Below are 22,354 nucleotides of genomic sequence, written 5' to 3' on the forward strand. Positions count from 1 at the left end.
CCTCAATCCCTCAACTAAGAGATACAACATTTGGAAAGGAGTCCTAGCTTCTCCTTGTTTTGTTTGTTTGTTTGTTTTTTCCCACTTCAAACTCCAAGGTTAGCATAATGATTAAAGCCAAATCCTTCTCCACTAGTGAGGGATGCAGGAAGGATATGTACCCTAGAAACTAAAAGAAGATGTAACAAATTTCAGGCAAACCAAATAGTTGCTAAAGTAAATTGACCTCCTAGGCAATCTTTGTCTCTCTCTCCAACAATCAGCATCCCATTAACTACAAGACTCAGCACATATATGCAAAACATCTCCATACCTCCCTTTTATCTATCTTTACAAAGAATTCCTACCCCTTTCTCTTCTGTTCATTAATTTAGACAAGCATCAATAAGTTAAACAGCTGAAGACATTCTTTCCCAGGTATGTCCTTCTAATGGTTTTTTCCCTTCTTTCTTCTGGAGGGGGGAGATGGAAGGGGCCAGGGACTGCCACACTTTGTAAAGAAACCCAATAATCCGATTCAGAACTGCTCAATGCTGGCAATTAAGTAAGTTATATGAGCCATCCTTGCTCAGATTCACATCTCCCTGAAAATCTGCAAGTGACCCTCACACCCCAGATCCTGCAATTCACATGTGTTGTTCTCTTAGAAGGAGAGAATGACATTAGAAAAATTGTGAATTTATTTTTAACTGAGACCATATTGAAATTTGCTATCATTATCCAACTCACACGTTTTGACTAAAATGTAAAGTGTGTACTGAAGCATTGCAGTCCTTATTAAGTAACCTCAGCTAGTTAAAATCAAAAGACTTTATTGTTGACCTCCTGTGCATAAAGCCTCTCTCCCAGCTTTCCCCTTGACAATGCATAATGGTAGTTACATGTGCATATCAGAAGGAGAATAGGCTTAATTTGGAATATTAAGTACTATTGGTACTTAAATGCTTCATTAAAATATTAAAGATTTGCTAAAAACCTGTAAGAATTTTTAATGCCTCCCTGTGGGTTGCAAACTCTAAATTCGAAGTCCTTTCTTATCTTGCTTCTCCGAATTTGTTATTAAGTCAAAAAATATTAATGTTTATCTAATAAGATCCCAAAGTGCTACTGGCTAAAGTAGGATCAACTCATTCATTTGATTACTTCAGAACATAACAGCAGCACCCAAAAGGGAAGACTCCAGAGAAACCATATAAAGCAGGGAGGCTCCAGGGGATGCCTTGTCATTCCTTCCCAAGTAGTTTCTAATAGACAATTGGTGGTGTAAAACTGGAAATCAAAAGACTATGGCTAAAACAGAGTGTCTCCTTTCTCTCAGGAGAGGCTGAATTCCAGGCTCCTCATTAATCTTGGGTGGTTAGAGAGGCAACAAGAAGGCTGGTGCTACTAAGGAGGCTCATCTTTCTTTTTCTAGAGGCTACAGTCCTGAACTCTTTTTTTTTTGGTGAAAAACTAAGTATATTTCCTTTCATCCTATTCTACCCCCATTTATTGTATTCTCTCTTTTGACCCTGTCCCTCCTCAGAAGTGTTTGCTTCTATTGTCCTCTCCCCCAATCTGCCCTCCCCTCTATTAACCCCCTGGTCTCTTGTCCCCTTCCCCTCTTATTTTCATGTATGGTAAGATAGATTTCCATATCTCATTGTGTATGTTATTCCATCCTTAAGCCAAATCCTAAGAGAATTTGATTCATTCATTCCCTCTCATATTCTGCCATTTACTCTCCACTGTAAAAGCCTTTTCTTGTCTGTTTCATGTGAGATAAATTACCCCATTCTACCTCTCCCTTTCTCCTTCTCCCAGCATAATTCTCTCTCACCCCTTAGTTTTATTCTGTTAATAACAGTCTTTCATCTTCAACTTACCCTCTGCCCTCTGCCTGTCTGTCTATCTATCTATCTATCTATCTATCTATCTATCTATCTATCTATCTATCTATCTATCTGTCTGTCTGTCTGTCTGTCTGTCTGTCTGTCTGTCTATCTATCTATCTATCTATCTATCTATTTATTCATACATATAATTTTTTCCCTTCCACTACTCTAATACTGACAAAGGACTCATGAGTTACAAATATCATCTTTCCATGCAGGAATGTAAACGGTTCAAACTTAATAAGTCTCTTATGATTTATCTTTCCTGTTTACCTCTTCAATGTTTCACTTCAGTCTTGCATTTGAAAGTCAAATTTTATATTCAGCTCTGGTCTTTTCCTCAGGAATGCTTGAAAGTCCCCCATTTTCCTGAATGACATGACTGAGTTCCTCACCCAAAGTGGCATGATATACCTAACTTTCTGACCAATCATCCAGGTTGTCTTGGGCTGGAAATTTGTTTCACTTTGTCTTTTTGTGGGTTCTGCTGCTTTAGAATTTATTTAGAGCCATTTTTATAGGTATTTGGAGGGTTTTTGGGGAGAGCTCAAGCAAGTCACTGTTTTTACCCCACCATCTTGGCTCCACCCCTGAGTCCTGAACTCTGGAACTTAGCCACAGGCTTCTTCTCCCTCTGATATTCATATCTTAGACTGAGAGATACCTCCTCACATCTGGGTCCAGGAACTTAGAGTCCAGGAAATCTCCTTCCTCATCAGTTGCATAATGAGAGTAAATACACCTGATGTAAGATTTTATCCTAAGGCAGCTAATGATACATCCTGGTGGAGAGACAGTATGCACTGCCTTTTCATTCTAGGACCCAAGTTCTCTCTTAGTTCTGTTGCTCTCTGGAACACAGCAGAAAAGGGTCCAGGGACCAACTCTTCAATGGAGATTTCCTTTTGTAGGCTTAGCACAAAAGTATGAGCCTGACCCACAACAAACTACATAATTCATTTCTAATCAATCTAAAGCAGCTCAGGCCAATCACTCCATGACTCATTAATGAGGTTTAAGAATATGCTCTCATCTTCAATGAGGAGTCAAAGGGCATGTACATGCCTTTCATAGGGAGATACAATCAAAGCCTCAAAATGAGGTTCACAATCCTCTACATTTATCAGGTTGATCAGAAATTATCCAGTTAAAATTCCCAACACACTGATAAAGATATTTGGAAATCATTAAAAAAAATTTTTTTTTGAGAATTAAAGCCTGTAAATGCTTGTCTCAGTTTTCAAAAGTATTTCCTTGGGAGATTTGGCTTTTAGGAAGTCATTGGTGAGAACTAAGAGAGAAGTTTCAGTAGACTGAGGCATATAAAAGACACTTTTAAAAAAAGTCAGGACAGAAGGTAGAGGCAAAATGGAAGCATCAGATTTAGATAACTCTTTCCAGAAGTTTGTTAGTCCAGGGGTAGAGAATAAAGGAAAAACAGCTTCATGATGTCAGTGGTGCAAGGAAAATCATTTGTTTGTTTGTTTTTTAAAGTATGTTTGTAAGCAGATGGGATGCAGCCAATGGAAAAGGAGAAAACAGAGATACATCAGGGATAATTCCTGGAGCATGTTCCTCTAAGGGATTGAAGTAAGGTTACAAGTAGAGATATTAGTCCAACCTAAAAGAGGAATGCCACTGTTTAGGCCTGGAGAACAGCAAATATTGATGCTGTTTTGTAGAAGATTAGTGGAGGGGAGTTAAGAGAGCTACTTTCTGATGGCCTCAGTCTTCTTAATTAAGTAGGAAGCTAACTTATCTACTATAATTTGTATAAGGAAATGGTTAAATGGTTAGAGTTTTGAGGAAAAATGAAAATGTTTAGAATACTTGCTGTAGAGTAGACTAGGAGATATGGACTTTTTAATAGAGTTGAAATCTCATTGAATAGGAGGTGAGGGCTCATCTGAGTTGTCCTCTACAAATTTATGGATGAAATCCCTTCAATGTTGGGATTTTTTTTCAGTAATACCTCTTACAAAAGATAAATAAAGTGTAGAGATTAATGACAGAAAAAACCTCAGAAAGTTGGGAATAAGGGAAAGTGAAGGAAAATGAAGAATTCCAAAGTGGAGACTAGTGACACATTAAAATGGTGGATAATGGGTTTAAGGCTACATAGGAAGAAGAATGAAGTCAAAGTGAGGGGGAAGAATAAAATAATCCATTAGGCAAGGTTCAAGGAATTAGTGATCATGATTAAGGTGAAGATCAGTTTGGTGTGACATAGTAGAATAGGAGGTTGTGGTCAGCTAATGAAATTTTGAAGTTTAGAATCTTGGAGGTAGTAAAGTTCTAGGAAGTGATCTAGGAAGATGGGGTTTCAGGTATAATCATACAAGTTGTGGTATAGGAAGAAGTCAGTACAATTAAAAAGGCTGAGAAATTGGGTGACAAGGATGTTCAAGGAATACTCAAAATGAAGTCTGTGAGAATGATAGCAGAATAGAGTAAGAGAGAAAGTCAGTCATGGGAAGGCAGCAAGGTACAGTGGAAAGAGCATTTACTCTTGTGTCAGAGTTATTGTTGTTCAATCTTTCAGTCAACTCTTAGTGACCCTATGAACCATAGCATGCCAGGTCTTTCTAACCTCCACTATGTCTCAAAGTCTGTCCAAGTTAAATTTCATTGTTTCCATGACATTGTCTATCCATCTCATCTTCTGCCGTCTCCTTTTCCTTCTTCCTTCAATCTTTCCCAACATCAGGATCTTTTCTAATGAGTCCTGTCTTCTCATTATGTGGCCAGAGTATTTAAGCTACAGCTTCAGTATTTAACATTCCAGTGAACAGTTTGAAATACTTTCTTTAAGTATTGACTGATTTGATCTCTTTGTGGTTCTAGGGACCCTCAAAAGCCCTCTACAGCACCACAATTCAAAGGCATCAATTCTGCAGCACTCAGCTTTCCCTATAGCCTAACTCCCAGAGACATACATTGCTACTGGAAAAACTATAGCTTTGTGTCATAGTATATCAGTTCAAATTCTGCCTCTGATGTTTACTGCCTGTGTGACCCTGGGCAAGTAATTTAACTTCCTTGGGCATTAGTTCCTAAAAATGAAGGCCACTGATACATCTTACAACTTTAGATTTGCAAGCCAATAGTAAAAGTAAAATGATGAAATTATTGTCCTTGTTTATGTTAAATGAAAATGAATAAATTAATGAAAAAACTGATATTAAGGCCCTAGTCAATTAAGCACTGTGATAGTTGGTAAGGATTCAAATTTTTAAAAATGAGACATACCTGCCTTCAACAAAAGGGAGACATCTTAATTTTAATGGGAGAAGAGACAACATGTATAAAGAAATTCTACAACCAGGAGAACTTTGTACACAGTAACAGCCACATTGTGTGATGACTAATGTTGCTAGACCTAGCCCTTTTCAGCAATGCAAGGATCTAAGACATCTCCAAAGGTCTCATGATGGACAATCCTCTCCACAGCCAAAGAAAGAACTGTGGAGTTTGAATGCAGATCAAAGAATATTTGCTATTTTTTCTTCTGCTTTGCTTGGTTTTCTCTTTCTTGTGGTTCCTCCTATTGGTTCTAATTTTTCCCTTACAACATCACTAATGTGAAAATATGTTTAATAAGAATGCATATATATAGCCTATATCACATTCCATGCCATCTTGGGAAGGGAGGTGGGGGCGAGGAAAGGGGAGAAACATTTAAAACTCAAAAACTTATGGAAGTGATTGTTGATAAATCAAAATAAATTAATAAAAAAGAAAAAAAAATTCTAGTCAGAGAAATGAGTTTTGACCTGGACAGTCACAGGGATAGAAAGCAGAGCCACATTTTTCATGCCATTTCCAAAGAGTAAGAGGTAGAAAACTGAGAAGAGATAGAGAGGAAGAGTGTCATGGTGAGTGGAACACATGCATGGAAGGGCATGTTGTTGTTCATCTTTGTTTTTCAAAAGGGACTAATGATATCGTAGGTGTGATATAATCAGGTGGATGGGTGATGGGATTTGGAGTTGAGCACATATTAAATATCAAAATTATTTTGGGGTAACTTTGCATTCATTCACCTGATTGAAAAATCAGTACAGATCATCCTCAGGGTAAAGTTGCAAAGCTGAATGCATGAATTCTGCTAGGAAAGAGAGTAGGTGGTAAGGAAGTAGAGACATTAAATATACATATATATTTTATATATATTTTATACATATACATATTTTATATATATTTTTATATTTATATATAATATATATTTTATATATATTTATATATATATACACACATGTATACATACAGAAGTACACACACAGACACAGACACACACATTATACATATATATACATATATAAATATATATGACTTTTTTCATGAAGTTTGAAGTTTGATAGCGAAGGAGCAAATAAAGAAGGAACAGTAGCTTTGTGTGACATAAAAGTGAAGGGAAAGTTTGTTTGTTTGTTTGTTTCCCTTAAATGTGTATGTGTGTATGTGTTTAGACAGATAAGAAGAAACCAATGGGGAGGGAGATACCCATTCCTCTCATTAGTTCTGGTGAAAAAAGTGTTATGAGAAGAAAATAGGAGAAAAGGTTAGGGTAGATTACAAGATGCGTAGGGTAGATAGGTAGATTGGTGGATGGAACTGTTATATGGGTCTGGTTATATACTTACATATGATATTGTTTTGAAAACTATAAAGAGAAATACATATTAGAGTATTATTATCAATACCTTCAAATGGGGAAAATAAGAAATCATGAGATGTATCAATGCTAAATATAGGAATAGAACCTATTTTTCCTTATTTTTAGTCTACTGCTCTCTTCATTGCACCGCTAAATCTGAAGAGTCAAGGAGAGAATTTTTTTTTAATCCAGAGCAAGAGTCAGGTGCTAAATAGTTTACTATGCCGGAACCATGTAGCAAAGAAACCTGGAACTATGAGATTATAAGAATAGATAACAGATGAAAGAATAAAAGACTGTTAAAGTGTTGAAACCCTTTGATTCAAATTAGTCTTTGAGAATTACATTATATGACTCACTTGATTTTCTAAGTTTGTAAACAAATACTGAAAAATCCATTGTTGATTAAAATATGGAACTATTTCAATAGCTATTCCTGAGGATACTTTTCTTTGAATAAGTGTTCTTTAAAAGATCTTCAGTCAGGGTGAAGGCTTGTAGGTAGCATGGCATCTCACTTAGGACATGACAAAGTTCCATAGGTTGATTCACAAGATATCTCCCCCACTGGTTTGGTCTGCCCCCATGCCATCTTTCTCAACTATCTGAACTGAACTTCCCAACACTTCAGTCATTAACTTTTATTGGACAAAAATGATAGCTAAGGTCAACAAAAAAGTAAAGATAGTTCTATTGCTGAAAGAGAAGGCTCAAAGAAGGGATTGGAACACTGCTTTGAGTAGATGGAATAGTAGTAACAAATGACTAAGAAAAAGTAGGGCTCCTTGATTCTCATGTTATACCTGTTTCCTCTGCCAAGTAGAATGAACTTTTGACCAGAAAGAGTGCAATTTGTCAAGGTGACAAGTATTTATTAAGTGCTGACTATATGCCCGGCCCCATGAATGCTTTAGAGGAGGCATGGCACAGTAGAAAGAGCACTTGATTTGCAATCAGAAGTCCTGGGTTCAAATTCTTGCTCTTTTACTTAGTACCTGTGTGACCATAGGAAACTCACTTCATTTCCCTGGACCTCAATTTCTTTATCTGTAAAATAAGAGGGTTGCACTAGATGACCTCTAAGGTCCCATCCAGCTCCAAACCTATGATTCACTGGTGATACTCTGCTGCTCTACTAGTACCCTCACAATACATAAACAAGACCTAGCCTAGATGCTAACTCCTCCATGAAGCCTTCCCTTTTCCTCTTAGCCATAACTGATCTCTCCCTCCTTGAAATACTGGCGGTATTTGTTCTTACCTTTCGCATTCTAACTTGGGGGTGTTCATTTGTGCTATTTCTTATCACTGTTATTAGAAAATAAACTCATTGAGGGAAGAGGGGTGCTATCTCCCATAGCACCTAGCACAGTGATTTGCACATAGTAGCAGTTTGCACATAGTAGGTGCTCAATAAGTGAGAGGGAAAAAAACTTGTTTTGCTCTGTTGAGAGGCACCTATGAGTCAGGAAGCATTGAGGTTCAATGGAAAAAGCACTGATTCTCAAGTCAGAGGACCTGGTTTCTCATTCTGACTCTGTTGCTTACTACCTGTATGACTTGGGCAAAGTCACTTAAACTCCATGAACATCAATAACATCATATCAAAAATGAGGATTTGGGACATGATGGCTTTTGATATCCTTTCCAGTTCTAAATCTATTATTTTATATTCCTAAAGGCTAGAATATAAGGACTATTAAAGAGGGTAAAGAAGTCCAGAGTGTAGCAGTGACAAAGGGAAGATGGGGAAGAGGGGGGAAACGTATGTTTGAAGAAAAAAGAGAACCTACTCTGTGAATGGGGAGATAGACAAGTACATAAAATAAATGTCAGTTTTACTCTTTATTGCCCGTGGGAATTACAATAACGGCTAAGGGCTCTGCTTGCAGAGATAGATGCTTACAGTGTATTCGTCTCTTTGTGTGATGATCAGAACATGGAGATTTCTCCAAATGGAACTATCCCCACCATCTATTGCTAGGTCCCAACACCAACGCTGACACAAAAACCTTGAACTCTTTATTGCTCAGACATTATCATTGCTCGTCATCTCTTGGCAAGTGAACCATACTGCCAAAGTAGCAAAATTTAGTGCCAGCTTTCAGCTCAAGCAAGCTTGTCAACTATCTACACAACTAAACTGAAGAGGAGAGTTGAGACAACTCTATGTGTTATTTACACCAGGAAACATCCAGTAAAATACTCTTTCTTATCTGTGATTCATCCTCCTGTTTTTACTGGCCAATTCATAAGGTGCGCATGACTTTAGTCTTTATCTGGCTATTATTTTTTTCTCTGTAAAACTATACTAGAATATATAAGATTGTGAGTGCTTTTGTGTGACCAAGAGAAATTCATTAATGCCTTTCTGAACTCTCACAAACGCCCCAGGAATTACTGAGTGTAATATCTTTCAGAGAGTTTGGACCTAGAGCTTCAAAAATAATCGGAACCCCAGAGCCACATTAATTTCACAAATATATTCATGCAGCAAGCATTTATTAATCACCTACTATGTTCTAAGCACTGTACTAGGTCCTAGAGAAGCAAATTCAAATGAAACAGTCTCTACCCTCTGGGAGTTTATAGTCTACCCAAAGTGCTCAATAAAACAAGTGGAATAAATCTGGACTGGAGTCTGCATCCCTTCCCATTAGCTTTATTGGAAAGAAAAACACCAGCTAAAGCACTCAGAGTTATTTCATCAGCTTTTCCTTCCTGCAATGTTCACTAGATACTGGAAAACTTCCCTGGGCAGTTAGACGTAGGAAGTAAGTAACTTCCACAGACAGACGGTATGGGATCCTTCAGCAATGAAAGTGTGAAGGTGTTTTTGATTCTCCCCTACATTTTCTTACACCTGATGTGCTGCAAAACTTCCTCACATCAGCCATACCTCAAGGTGGTCTGAAGCCTTCAATTTCACAATTAAATTTGCAATAGATAAGCCAAGGACTCAGGCCAAGTTATTCTTGGATCAAGGAACACTGACCAACCATGGAAAGTTTCACTGACACTCCCACAGATGTGTTATCTTTCCCTTTTCTCCCACACACTCCCTACCATTCTTCCTTTGTAGATAGCTTATTGAAATTATGTGGTGTTTATAAGGCCCAGCTGTTAAATGATGATGGGATGCTGAGTTAAACAGACCACAACTGTTTCAGATTCTTCTTTACACCAGCACCTTACAAAATGGTCTATAGACCATTGGTAGCCCTGAGGGGTTCTGTAAGTGATCCATTGGTCTCTTCAAGTTTCCCCAACAGTGAAGTGAAAAAAACCTTTAAACTTAGAATCAAGCAACCCAGTTTCTCTCCCATAAGAGCATGAACATGATTATATAACCTTAGGCAAACCAGTTTACAACAAACCTGAAACTCTCAGATTCTATGATTCAATGAAGCTACTACTTTACTCAGAGTTTTCAAGGTGGAGGCAGTACCACTGGAGCAGGAACTAGAGAGGGGATACATTATAGGGTTCTCATATTCTTTCTCCCTCTCACCCACTGATTAATCTAAGCACAACAGGGACAAGCTGAGAGGCATGGGAAGGTGGGGTTTATGAGGCAAGAAAGCCTCTGTGCCCAAGGACCTTGCGTGCGTTGCCTTTTTTCATCAAGTTTCTAATTTTAGAGGTTCTTAACCCTTTTTGTGTGTGTCGTGGTCCCTTTGGCAGTCTGGTGAAATTTATGTATTACTTCTCAGAACAATGTTTTTAAATGCATAAATAAAATAGGATTACCAAGGAAACAATAACTTTTAAAAAATCACAAACCCCAGTTTCAGTACCCCTATTCTACACAGTTTTAAAGAAGTGGCAAAAGAGTGAGTAGGGAGTCAAAAAGACAGGTCTAGGTTTCATCATTGATACACACTGTTAATGTAACTCTGGGCAAATCATTTAAATTTCAAGTGACCTAGACAAAATATCAAACAAAAAGGTGGCAAGAGTCAGAATTTGAACACAGGTCCTCTGAATCTAAATTTATCTCTTCTCACTGTATCACATTACCACAACTTCCCACTGAAAAACCCATTAAGGATCTGTCCTCCAGTTTTGTCCAAATATTCTTTGAACCTCTGGGCTTAAACATCTTCTGCCAAACCTCAGAGTAATGTGTTCAAGAAGTTGAGAGTAATAGAAAGGTGGTATTTCCTTTCATCACATAATGTCAAAATTGAAACCTGGTGTAGTGGAGGGAGCCCTGGATTTGGAATTAGAGAGTCTTAGATTTAGAACCAGAAAACCAGGCTGTGAATTCCAGTTCTGCTACTTGTTGCTTTTGTGAACTTGAATGAGTTACTTAAGCCTTCTAGGCCTCAGTTTCTGCTGCTGAAAAATGAAAAAGAGAGATCAAACGATCATTGAACTTCCTCCCTGCTCTTTGCCCAATGATTTCAAGGACCTTTTGGAAGTCTAAATGAAATGTCCCTCCTATTTTATTAACCCTTTCCAAAAAAAAAATTCCCAATTAATAAGGAAAGATTTTTCATTAAAGAAAATTATGGCTGTCTCTTCCCCAAAAGATTAATCTTGTTTATATATTCACTGATAATAGAGTCAAACAGATAATGAGACTCAAAGAACAAGAGGGTATCCCCCTCTCAAAGTAAGTCAGGGACATGCGAGATATACATTCAAGCAGAGATGGTAGATGTGACCGTAAATGCTTAACAACTGGGTCTCCAGAAAAAGAAAATGTACCCATGACACATTTTTGTGTGCAATCTGCATTAATAACATTTTTCCATCACTTTTCTAAGTCTAAAAAATCAACAAAAGTATGAATCAAATCCTAATTTGCTTCATTTGCCAATTTCTGGGATATAAATTCTCACAGTGAATATTTAACAGCTGGCTCTCCTAAAGTACTACCACCTGGCTCCAGCACACCCCTGAATTCAGGTCTCTTACCTCTAGACCAAGTATTCCATCATTTGCTCATTTAGCTATCCAGACCAGCCATGAGTGTCCTTCACAGATTAATTTTATCAAAGCCATATCCATACCTCCCTCAGCATCAAAAGGAAAGAGGGGATCATCACTAGGATCCTAGAGAGACTTATATTACTATCCACTGAGAATAGCAGAAAGGTATAGTACTAGAATAAAAAGATTACTGGACTATCCATCGGACAACCTGAGTTTATTACTTATTAGTTCATGTCACATTATGTAAATAAATCATTTCACTTAGCTGAACCAGTTTCATCATCCCAAAAATCGGGATAACAGCATTCACACTACCTCCTTCACAGAGCTATTGCAAGGAAAAGTACCTCAAAGCACTAAATAAAAGTGCTTTGTTGAAAGTACTATTACAACAACCTCCTATTTTCTTTGTCTCCAGACTTTCCCATTTTTTTAATCTGTCTTCATACTGCTATCAGAATAATCTCCCTAAAAGAAGGACTTTCACCAAATATCCTCTAGACCAGTGGTGGGGAATCTGTGGCCTTGAGGCCACATGTGACCCTCTGGGGTCCACACATATTTGTTCTGTGAAGTTTAGAATCAAAGGGCCATACTTTAAGAACCCTGGAGGGCCACATGTAGCCTTAAGGCCTCAAGTTCCCCACCCCTGTTCTACCCCCAAACCTGTAAAAGGTCCTTTTTTCACCATTCGGTAGATTAGAAATTCTTCTTCCTGCTCTTCATTTAGCTCTGTCTTGCCTAGCTAATCTTATCTCTCTTCTCCAAAATTAACTCTCAATATGAATCAGGCAGATACTCTCTCTTAAAAATTTTTTTTATTTTATTTTCAATTCCAAATTCTCTTGCTCCATCCCACCATCACCCATTGAGAAGGTAAGAAATATAAAACCCATTATACATATGAAGTTGTGCAAAACATATTTGCCCGTTAGCTATGTAAGTAGTAAAAAGAAGCAATAAAAATAAAGAAAAATATCCTTAAATCTGCACTTAGAATCCATCAGATGTTCTCTATTTGGAGGTGGGTAGCATTTTTTCTCATGAGTCCTTTTGCATTGTCATGATCATTATATTATATTCATCAGAGTAGTCTTTCACCACTGATAATTATTACAATAATGCTATTACTTTGTACATTGTTCTCTTGGTTCTGCTCATTTCACTTTGCATCATTTTATGAGTCTTCCCAGTTTTGCTTTGTTTTTATTTTTCTGAAAGCATCTTTATCATTTATTTCAGTACAATACTATTCAATCACAAATCATGAGCCATAATTTGTTCAGCCATTCCCCAATTGATAAATGATCAAAGGATATTAACAGACAGTTCTCAGATGAAGAAATTAAAGCTATCTATAGTCATATAAAAAATGCTCCAAATCATTATTGATTAGAGAAATGCAAATCAAAACATCTCTGAGGTGCTACATCACACCTATCAGGTAGGCCAACATGAAAAAACAAGGAAAATGATAAATGTTGGAGAAGATGTGGGAAAATTGGAACACTAATGCATTGTTGGTGGAGTTGTGAAATGATCCAACTGTTTTGGAGAACAATTTGGAAATATGCCCAAAGGGCTATAAAAATGTGCATACCCTTTGATCCAGCAATTGCACCTCTAGGGCTATATCCCAAAGAGATCATACAAATGGGAAAAGGACCCACATGTACAAAAATTTTCATAGCAGCTCTTTTTGTGGTGGCAAAGAATTGGAAATTGAGGGGATGCCCATCAATTGGGAAATGGCTGAGCAAGTTGTGGTATGTAAATGTAATGGAATACTATTGTGCTGTAAGAAATGAAGAGCAGGCTGACTTCAGAAAAACCTGGAAAGACTTGTATGGTCTGATGCTGAGAGAAATGAGGAGAACCAAGAGAATGTTGTACACAACAATAACCAAGTTGTGTGATGACTAATATTGACATACTTAACCCTTCTCAGCAATACAAGGATCTAAGACATCTCCAGAAGCCTCCTGATGGAAAATGCTATCCATATCCAAAGAAAGAACTGTGAAAGTTGAATTGCTATTTTTTTCCTCCTCTGTTGAGTTTTGTTTCCTCTTTCTGATAGTTCCTGCTTTTAGTTTTACTTTTTACTAACAACTTCACTGATGTGAAAATATGTGTAATAGGAATGTAAATGTATAGCCTATATCAGATTGTGTGCCATCTTGGGGAGGGCGGTGGGGAGAAAGGGGTAGAAAAATTTTAAACTCAATAGCATATGGAAGTGATTATTGATAAATCAAAATAAATTAATAAAATTGTTTAAAAAAAGAATTTGCTTGCTATATCATTTGATGCATATGTTTAATAGTGATACTACTTCATTGTCTGTCTGTGCAAGCTATATTTTCCCCACTTATCTCTTTCAATTAGGTCTATTTTTGTTTTTGCTTTATCTGAGATCATGTCTGCTACCTGAGTTATTAACTTCAGCCAAAGTATAATAGATTCTGCTCCAGCTACTCATTTTAACTGTATGAGAATCTCTCTGTTTCAAGTGTGTTTCTTGTAAATACCCTAGGTTATATTCTCTTTTCTATTTCATTTTATTGTCTGCTTCAAATTTATGGATGAATTCATCCTATTCACATCCACAGTTATGACCACTAACTGTGAATTTCCCTCTCTCCCATTTTCTTCTGTTTATCCTTCTCTCTCTTCTTATCCAGTCCCCCTTATAATATGTTTTCCTTCTGACCACTGCCCTTTTAAAAAAAAATGCATTCTCCCTTTTGTCACCCTTTCATCTTTTTTCTCATGACTTTCCCTTTCTACTTTCCTGTAGAGTAAGATAGATTTTTATTACCAATTGGGTATACGCATATGTGTGTGTGTGTGTGTGTGTGTGTGCATGTGCAGATATAGGCAGATAGATAGATAGGTAGATAGGTAGATAGATAGATAGATAGATAGATAGATAGATAGATAGATAGATAGATAGATATAGCTATTCCCTGTTTGGACCACCTTAGAAATGAGAGATTCAAGCCTTGCTTGAACTCCCTTCCTCTATTTTCCTATGCACTGTAAAAGTCATTCCTTATACACCTCTTAGAATTAATTGTTCTTTAAAGGTTTGGTAGAATATGCTTATAAATCCATCTGGTCATGTTTTTTTTTTCCTTAGGCAGATCATTTATGGCTTTTTTCCATTTATTTTTCTAAAACAATGTTATTTAAGTAATGTAGACTATTTATATTTTTGTAGATAGTCATCTTGGGCAGATACTCTCACTATGTCTGGGACTGCCATGTTCTTTTCCATATGTTGTTTTCCTCCTACTGAAACTCTTTTTCTCTGGTAGTACGATTTCTTCAAGAACCTATATTATTCTTCAATTAATCTTTTTATTGCTAGACCACAGGGATTTCTTCTTTCTCTGAATTCATAGAGTTTCCATCATTTATTCTATGAGAACCTCAGAAGTGGGAGAAACCTCAGAGATCATCTAGTTCAACCCTTACATCAGCAGGAGTCCCTTCTACAATATTGAAGCAATCCCTAAGTGCTTATTAGGTCTTCCTATGGGCGATGCACTGTGCTAAGCTTCTTGAGCACAGAAGTGGCTGGCAAGTCTCATCCAACTTCTACAGAAGTGGAGGAATTCATTACAAAAAAAAAATCTAGTGCATTGCACTCTTGAACAACTTTAAGTATAACAGTTCATTCCAATATTCAATTACTCTATTGACATTAAGTAAACTTCTGTCCATGTGCCTTATTTTCCCAACTAAGCTTAATTACAGGGATTATGCTAAATGCTATAAGTGTTCTTAGGCTATCAGAGGATCAGATTGGGGGCATATTAAACATTTTGACTTGATTAGCAAGATTTTGAAATGTTGCAAAGGACAACAAGCAAAGAAAATATGTTTGCTCCTCTGAGCTCCATATAGGGATAAGGTTTAGAAATTAGAAAATGAAGTTCAATATTCTCATTTCTAGTGAAGTTCTCCCAGCTATTTTTGATGGTAAAATTGAGTTGTCACAGCTTAATTTAAGGAACAGTAAGGAACATGTGAGTTTAGATTTGAAAAGTAAAAGATTACTTCTTTATTATGTACATAGACAATCTATCTCCTAAGTTAGAGGTTAAAATCTTACCATAAAAATGCACAGCTTGCTAGGGAAAGTCTTAGAATGCATTTAGCTACCTTCTCTCATGCGAGATAAAACAGAATTCAATAGCCCAAATAAAAGACCTATTTATGATATTTTCCAAGGAGACTTTCACTAAGCTCCTTTTCCACACCTGAAGTTCACCAGATCATATTCATCAGTATTGACAGTCCTACCTATGGCACTGTCCAGCAAGAAATTCTATTTGTTACTATTAATAAACTAACCTTCGCCATATTGATTAGCTGCTTATCTAGGCTTTACAGACAACATTTTTCTTGCTTGTCTCAGCACTCTTGTGTCAGTCGAAAGAGTACCTCCTCGTCTTTGCTCCCTGCTTTCATTAGAGTTGTCACAGGAAACCATGACCTTAGTTTTTTTTTTTCTCCTCTGTCTTTTTCTGGGGTTTTTTCATTGTAGAGTCTTTTTTTAAACAAATTGTTCTTGTTGCTGCTGGTGGTTTTTTATTTTTCATTTTATTTTTCTTTAATGTTTTACTGATTTTCTTTTTTTTTTTTACATAGAATCATGCAATCACAGATTTAGAGTGAAAAGGAAATTTAGAAATCATCTAACCCACCCTCTCCTCATTTTATAGATTAGGAAACCAAGGCCTAGGGAGGTTCAATGATTTGGTTGAAATGTTGACCATAACTTAAAGTATTCATTTCATTTCATAATTATAACATACCTGGAGGCATAATTCACCATCAAACCTTTGAAGTAATAGTTAGACACTATATTGATCAGAGTTCTGAGTTCTCACCTTATGGTATTCATCATACAAGCTGTTCACCTGGTTCTGTTCAACACTTCACCAAGAAATCCTCCCAAGTTTCTCTGAATTCTTCATATTTATTATATATCAGTGTCCATTAATATTTCATTATAATCATATGCCATGATTTTTTCAGCCATTCTCCAATAAATGGAAACTCAATTTCTTTTCAGTTCTTTACTGTTACAAAAAAAAAATGCCCTTGAATATATAAGATTTTTCTTTCATGTCTTTAATGTCCTTCATGTTTTTGACTAGAAGTGGTTACTCTGGGTCAAAAAAGATGTTCAGTTTACTGATTTTTTCTTAGTACAGTTTCAATTTTTTGAGTATGATTGAACACATTCAGAGTCCCATCAAGAAGCTGTTAGTATGTCTGCCTTGCCACAGACACTCCAACATTTACTGTTATCATTTTTATCACCTTTTCTAATCTTAAAGATGAGGCAAAGCTCTAGGGTTGTTTCAATTTTCATTTATTTTATTAGTAGTATTTTGAAACATTCTAATTCTTTCATGCAGTTATTGATAGCTTGTGCTTCATTTTTTGAAAGTTGTTCATAAACTTCAACCACAAATCCATTAAACAATGCCTATTAATATTAGATATTTGTATCAATTTCCTATGTAGCTTGAATACCAGACCTCAGAGATATTTGCTGTAGATTTTTCTCAATTGACTGTTTCTATTATTGATTTTGTTAAGCATAAAGCTTTTTAATTTTATTTATTTGAAACTGTATATTTTATTGTTTATTTTCAGCTTCATATCAAATAAATATGAATACAAAAGAAAAACTATTAGCAACTTTTTTTTTTATTTCAAATCCTGGCTTAAATATTTACTATCTGTTTGACTTAAGGCAAGTCATCTTACCTCTATGGGCCTCACTTCCTTCATAGAAAAAAAAATGAGGGAGCTGGACTAGATGGCTTTTAAGGTCCCCTCCAAGACTAAATCTATGATTTTTGAGAATAATCAAGTAACTTTAACAAGTATTTATCTAAGCATCTACTATATGCCAAGAACTTGCAATTTCTTTGGTGTATGGAATTCCAAGTTAAGAAAGCTCTCTCTACCAATGTAGTTCATTATGTTCCCATCAACTTATGGTCTCAAAGAGTTGCTTAGAGCGCTTAGAGGTTAAGATTCTTGTTGAGGATCATATAACCAATATATGATAGAAGCAGGACTTGAACTCAGATCTTTCTGATTCTGAGGCCAGCTCTCTATTCCTCTGCCATGCTGCCATCCTAAATGGGTGCAAAACTTACATATGAAAGTTAATAAGAAAAGTAAAGGACAGTTGAAGGTGATATCTTGTATAAGTATGGCCAGGAGGAGAACCCTTCTTCTTCAGATTATGTGAAGAGGCTTTCCTGGTTTCTCCGTGTTCTATATTCTAATGCATATCCATTTTAAGCATTAATTTCCTCTGTACTTTCAGCATGGCAAGGGTTTCCTAAGTAGTATGATTACAAACTGGGTCTTCAAGTACAATTTTAAACAAGGTAAACTGCTCACTGCTAAGAAACAGGAACAATGAAGCCAGAGATTAGCAGGCAGCAATTAGAGCTCACATTACAAAGAGGTTTGCTGGTCCATTTTAGTCTAGAAAACTTCTATTTTATTTTTGTTTTCCTGGTCTAGCATTTTTCTGTTCAACAAGGTAACTGTGCCTTAACTTAACCCCCACCCCCACCATTACCTGAAATTCTCTCCTTTCCATTTTTCTCTTTCTCTAATCCCTCCCAAGCCCCAAATGAGGAATATGCTATTTCAACATACAAGATTTTTCTTTCCTAGCTGATTGTTATTCCCTACCCGTCGTATCAGAATTGGGACAATAAACATACCTATTTAAGAAGAATGTTCCTATTAAAGAGCTACAGCTTCTTTATCAACCTAAGTGGCTAAGTAACTATCTGAGTAGTTAAGCACCAAGTGAAGATAGAACCTTGAGTCACAACGAAAGCTGAGTCTAACTATGTGCAATGACTTGGAAGCAGCCTCCTGCAAGAATACCCTGGACTACTTCCTCAGGCTACAACCTAAAGAACATACCTGAGGCCTCCTGGCAGTATTTTTGATTGTTCCCTGACATTTCGCATTTTGTTTTGGAGACATAATTGTTGGAAGGTTAGTGAGCTGCCTATTTTGAATGTGTGAGCCCTGGACAAATATGGGGGAGTCAGGGTAGAAAAGGGAGCTCTAAGCTTTTGATGTGTCTGTTGTTGCTCATGGATGATACACAAGTATGTTTTTCCTATTGTCCCTGCCTCCAGGTACATTATCTACATCTAACAAGATAACCTATTATTTTCCTTTAACATTAGCTAGCCCATCAGATTATTCTATAAAACCAATTTCCCCCTAAAATAAAAAAAAGATTTAAGAAATAGGATCAGTCTTAAAGGCATCCAACAAATAAATATAGAAAAGATTTAAAGTCATTCATTGGCCTCAAAAGTAATCCTCGTGCATGCAAATAGCAGCATGACCTGTCACAAAAATATAAAAAACAAAGAAAAAAAATAAACAAATAAACAATGATCTATGGATAGGTTGACAGATATGGACCCATTCACAAAAATAGGCTTCATATATACACATGGGATAGATTTAGCAAATACCAGAAAATAGACCATGCATAAGATATGAGAAGCAAAAGTTCCAGGAGCACATTCAGCTCAAGTTAAAGTTCTTTATTTAGGCAGCGGTAATAGCTTCTTTGCTAGAATGTTGATTTCTAGAATTGTTCAGTGTTAGCAAATCATCATAAAATTTCAAAAGTGTGTCATACAGGATCTCATCTGATAGAGGAGTTAATCAGATTCTTTTAATTCTTTGCATACATTTTCTCAAAATAAAATGTACTATCCATAAGATAATGAGGTCTAAAATATGTTCAAAGCAAAAATAACCTGTTCCCTAAGGAAACATAGACTCAAACAAGTCCCTTTTTTAATTTGTATAAACACAGACAAATACACTACTTTGTGGTATGTTTCTCTTCCAAGTGGCTTTCAGCTAAGATCGCATCCACATGGCTTTTTTTTAAAACCTAATTTAAAGAGAGTTTACTGAAAGAAAAAAAAATAACAGAGAATCAATGACAAACTTTCTCTATGAGTATGTTAGAAAGAATACAAAGCCACTGATCAACAACCCCCTAAATATAATTTTCCAGGTTCATCCTCTTTAAACACTAAGAAAAAATATCTTTAGGATAGGGACCTGTACTTTATGGAAATGTAAATTAGGAAAGCCTAAATTACTTTAGTGGGCTATATGAGTATGTTTCTGTGTAAAGCTTATCTGGACTATGATATCAGCTAAGCTTAGCATTAATTAAAATATTATATGGGCCTTATTTTTACCTTTATTATGATGGGTTTCTTAGGTGTGAGGCATTCTGAAAAGAGGGGGGAAGCACTTTATCAATTCTTTCCTGCAAATACCTTGGAAACTTTTAATTTGGGACTAATAGATGTAATAAAGAGTGCAGTAGAAAGATCACTGGCTCTAGAGTTAGAGGTCTTGGGTATAAATCCCACCTCTAACACTTAGTTCCTCTGAGACCTTGGACAAGTCACATGACCTCCATGGACCTTAGTTTCTTCATATGCAAAATAAAGAAGTTAACTAAGTAGCCTTCAAAATCCCTTCCAGATCTAAATTGATCTTATTGGTGGAAGGGATTTTGTTGGTCATTTATTCCAAATTCCTCATTTTACAAATGAGCAAACTGAGGCCAAAATGAGATTAGATGACTTGAACAAGACACACATTAAATGTTTGAACCTGTACCCTTCAACTCCAAATTTACTACCCTTTCCATAATACCCAAATGTTTATTTCTTTTTCCAATAATAAAAGATCAAATTAAATCCTCTTGAAAACTCAATACTTTGCTATCTGTACAACCACCAACTGGAAAAATGAGAGTAAACTTTCTCTGCAAATGTTGATTCATGTAGATACAATCAGAGTCAAGTAGGTGGCTCAACAATAGAGCACCCAGCTAGGAATCAGGAAGACTCAACTTCCTGAGTTAAAATCTCACCTCAGACACTTACTAGCTGTGTGACCCTGGACAAGTCATTTAACCCTGTTTGCCTCAGACCTTCATCTGTAAAATGAGCTAGAGAAGGAAATGGCAAACTACTTCAGTATCTTTGCCAAGAAATGACAAATGGGTTCAGACATTACTAAAATTATTGAATAACATAGCTGCAATCAAAAAAATATGTTCAATAATGTACAGTATGTGCAAAAAATGTGTGGAATAAAAGGAATGATATCTCTTAATATTCAGGCATTGACTAATGCAACAGCAGAGTAAGTGAACACATAGATTTAATATAGAGGATGATAGATTTAAATCTGGAAGAGACAACAGAGGCTATTAAGTCCAACTTCCTCCTTTTATATGTGAGGAAACTGAGAAGTGGCTTACCAAGGATCATACAACTTGTTAAGTGTCTGAGGCAGGATTCATACTCAGGGCTTTCTAACTCCAAATGAAGTACTCTTGCCCAGATAGCTCCTAGCTGTTTTCTTTGGGGCATGCTAGATGAAATATATTTCAAAGGCATGATAGAAAATTTCAAAATGCGAAAATTCAACAGAGGAACTTCCCTAATTTTCAACCATCTGTCAATGTTAGGTTAAACCATGTTAAGTTAAAAAAAATGAACTCCATTATAAAATTACTAAGTCATTTTACCTCTCTTTTTGATGAGAATAACTAACTTCATTTGTCCTACTCAAGACAATGTGTTGTAGTTCAGAATATATATATATATATATATATATATATATATATATATATATATATATATTCTCTTTCATTACACTGTTTATGCCTTTAGTCCTGCCCTGCCATTTTTCTGGAAATACTTATATCTAAAATATTCTATAACTGAAACCATCTAACCTAGATAGTTTCAGTTTCCTAGCTGACACAAGTCATAGACAGCTATGCATCAAGGTGGACAAATAATCACATGCATCTAAGTGAGACCCATTCCCCCCATAAAATAATAATTTTCCCTGGCTCCAGAGTTACTCTGATTCATAAAGTGAAGATGAATTAAGCAGTCCCATTAAGAAAGCTTAGTGTTTACCAGTTCCTTAAAATAGCCTCTTGCAAAACAATCATGGTCTCCTTGTTCCTGTCTCAAGCTAAAGAACATGGAAGCATCTTGAAGGTCTGCTTCTTTCCTTTTCCTGTCCTTCCTAATTCCTTTCTAGAGGCATTAGTCCTGGTCCTAGAATGGATAGTTGAGTGACTATTCAAATATACTTCCCATGTAGTCCTTGTCTCTAACTCCATACTCCATTTAAGGCTAACATTTGTATCCTGCGACCTCTCCTTAAATGAGTTAAGTTAAAGGGCCTGTTGCATTCAGCAATATTTGACTGATCTATTTTTTTTATGAAGCCCCTTTATATTCCAGCAAAAAATGTAACAGTATGTAGCAAGTATCAGCAATATTGGTGAATGAGAAGAAGAGCTACTTCGTAGGGAAGATAGTAGTCACAGAAAAAAAAATCAAAGTCATAAAGGTAGTGAAAGGAAAAGTGATCTCCTAAGTAACAGATATTTCCACTTACATTTGAAAAACAAAGCAATTTTAGTGAAATAATCCTATAAAACATGTCTCCTAAAATTACTGTCACTTCCACTGTCACTACTCATAGACAATGCCTTATGGCCTTTATTCCTGGGATGCAGCCTTTCCATAATCATAAGATTACGATTAATAGTACTTTTTAAGCAAAGCATGGCCACCACAACCAAAAGTAACTTGACTACAGACATCTAGAGAAAGAAAGAGAGATAAGGCTATCAATTATTAAAAAATAAATAACACAAAGGTATGTAATAGCCTACTGTTCAATAAACACCACAAAAAATAAAAAGAAACTATTGCTGGAAACTAGAAAGCTGTCAGGTAGAAAT

The 22,354-nt window shown here is 36.2% G+C and overlaps 1 pseudogene; it reads right to left on the reverse strand.

The window, feature by feature from the left end:
- The window catches only part of LOC110220307 (AN1-type zinc finger protein 2A pseudogene), a 38,150-nt pseudogene extending 19,660 nt beyond the window's left edge, over positions 1-18,490 (reverse strand).
- Positions 18,491-22,354: the final 3,864 nt, after the last annotated feature.

Source organism: Phascolarctos cinereus, unplaced genomic scaffold, assembly GCF_003287225.1.
Source record: "Phascolarctos cinereus isolate Bilbo 61053 unplaced genomic scaffold, phaCin_HiC Scaffold_3;HRSCAF=262, whole genome shotgun sequence".
Classification (NCBI taxonomy): Eukaryota; Metazoa; Chordata; class Mammalia; order Diprotodontia; family Phascolarctidae; genus Phascolarctos; species Phascolarctos cinereus.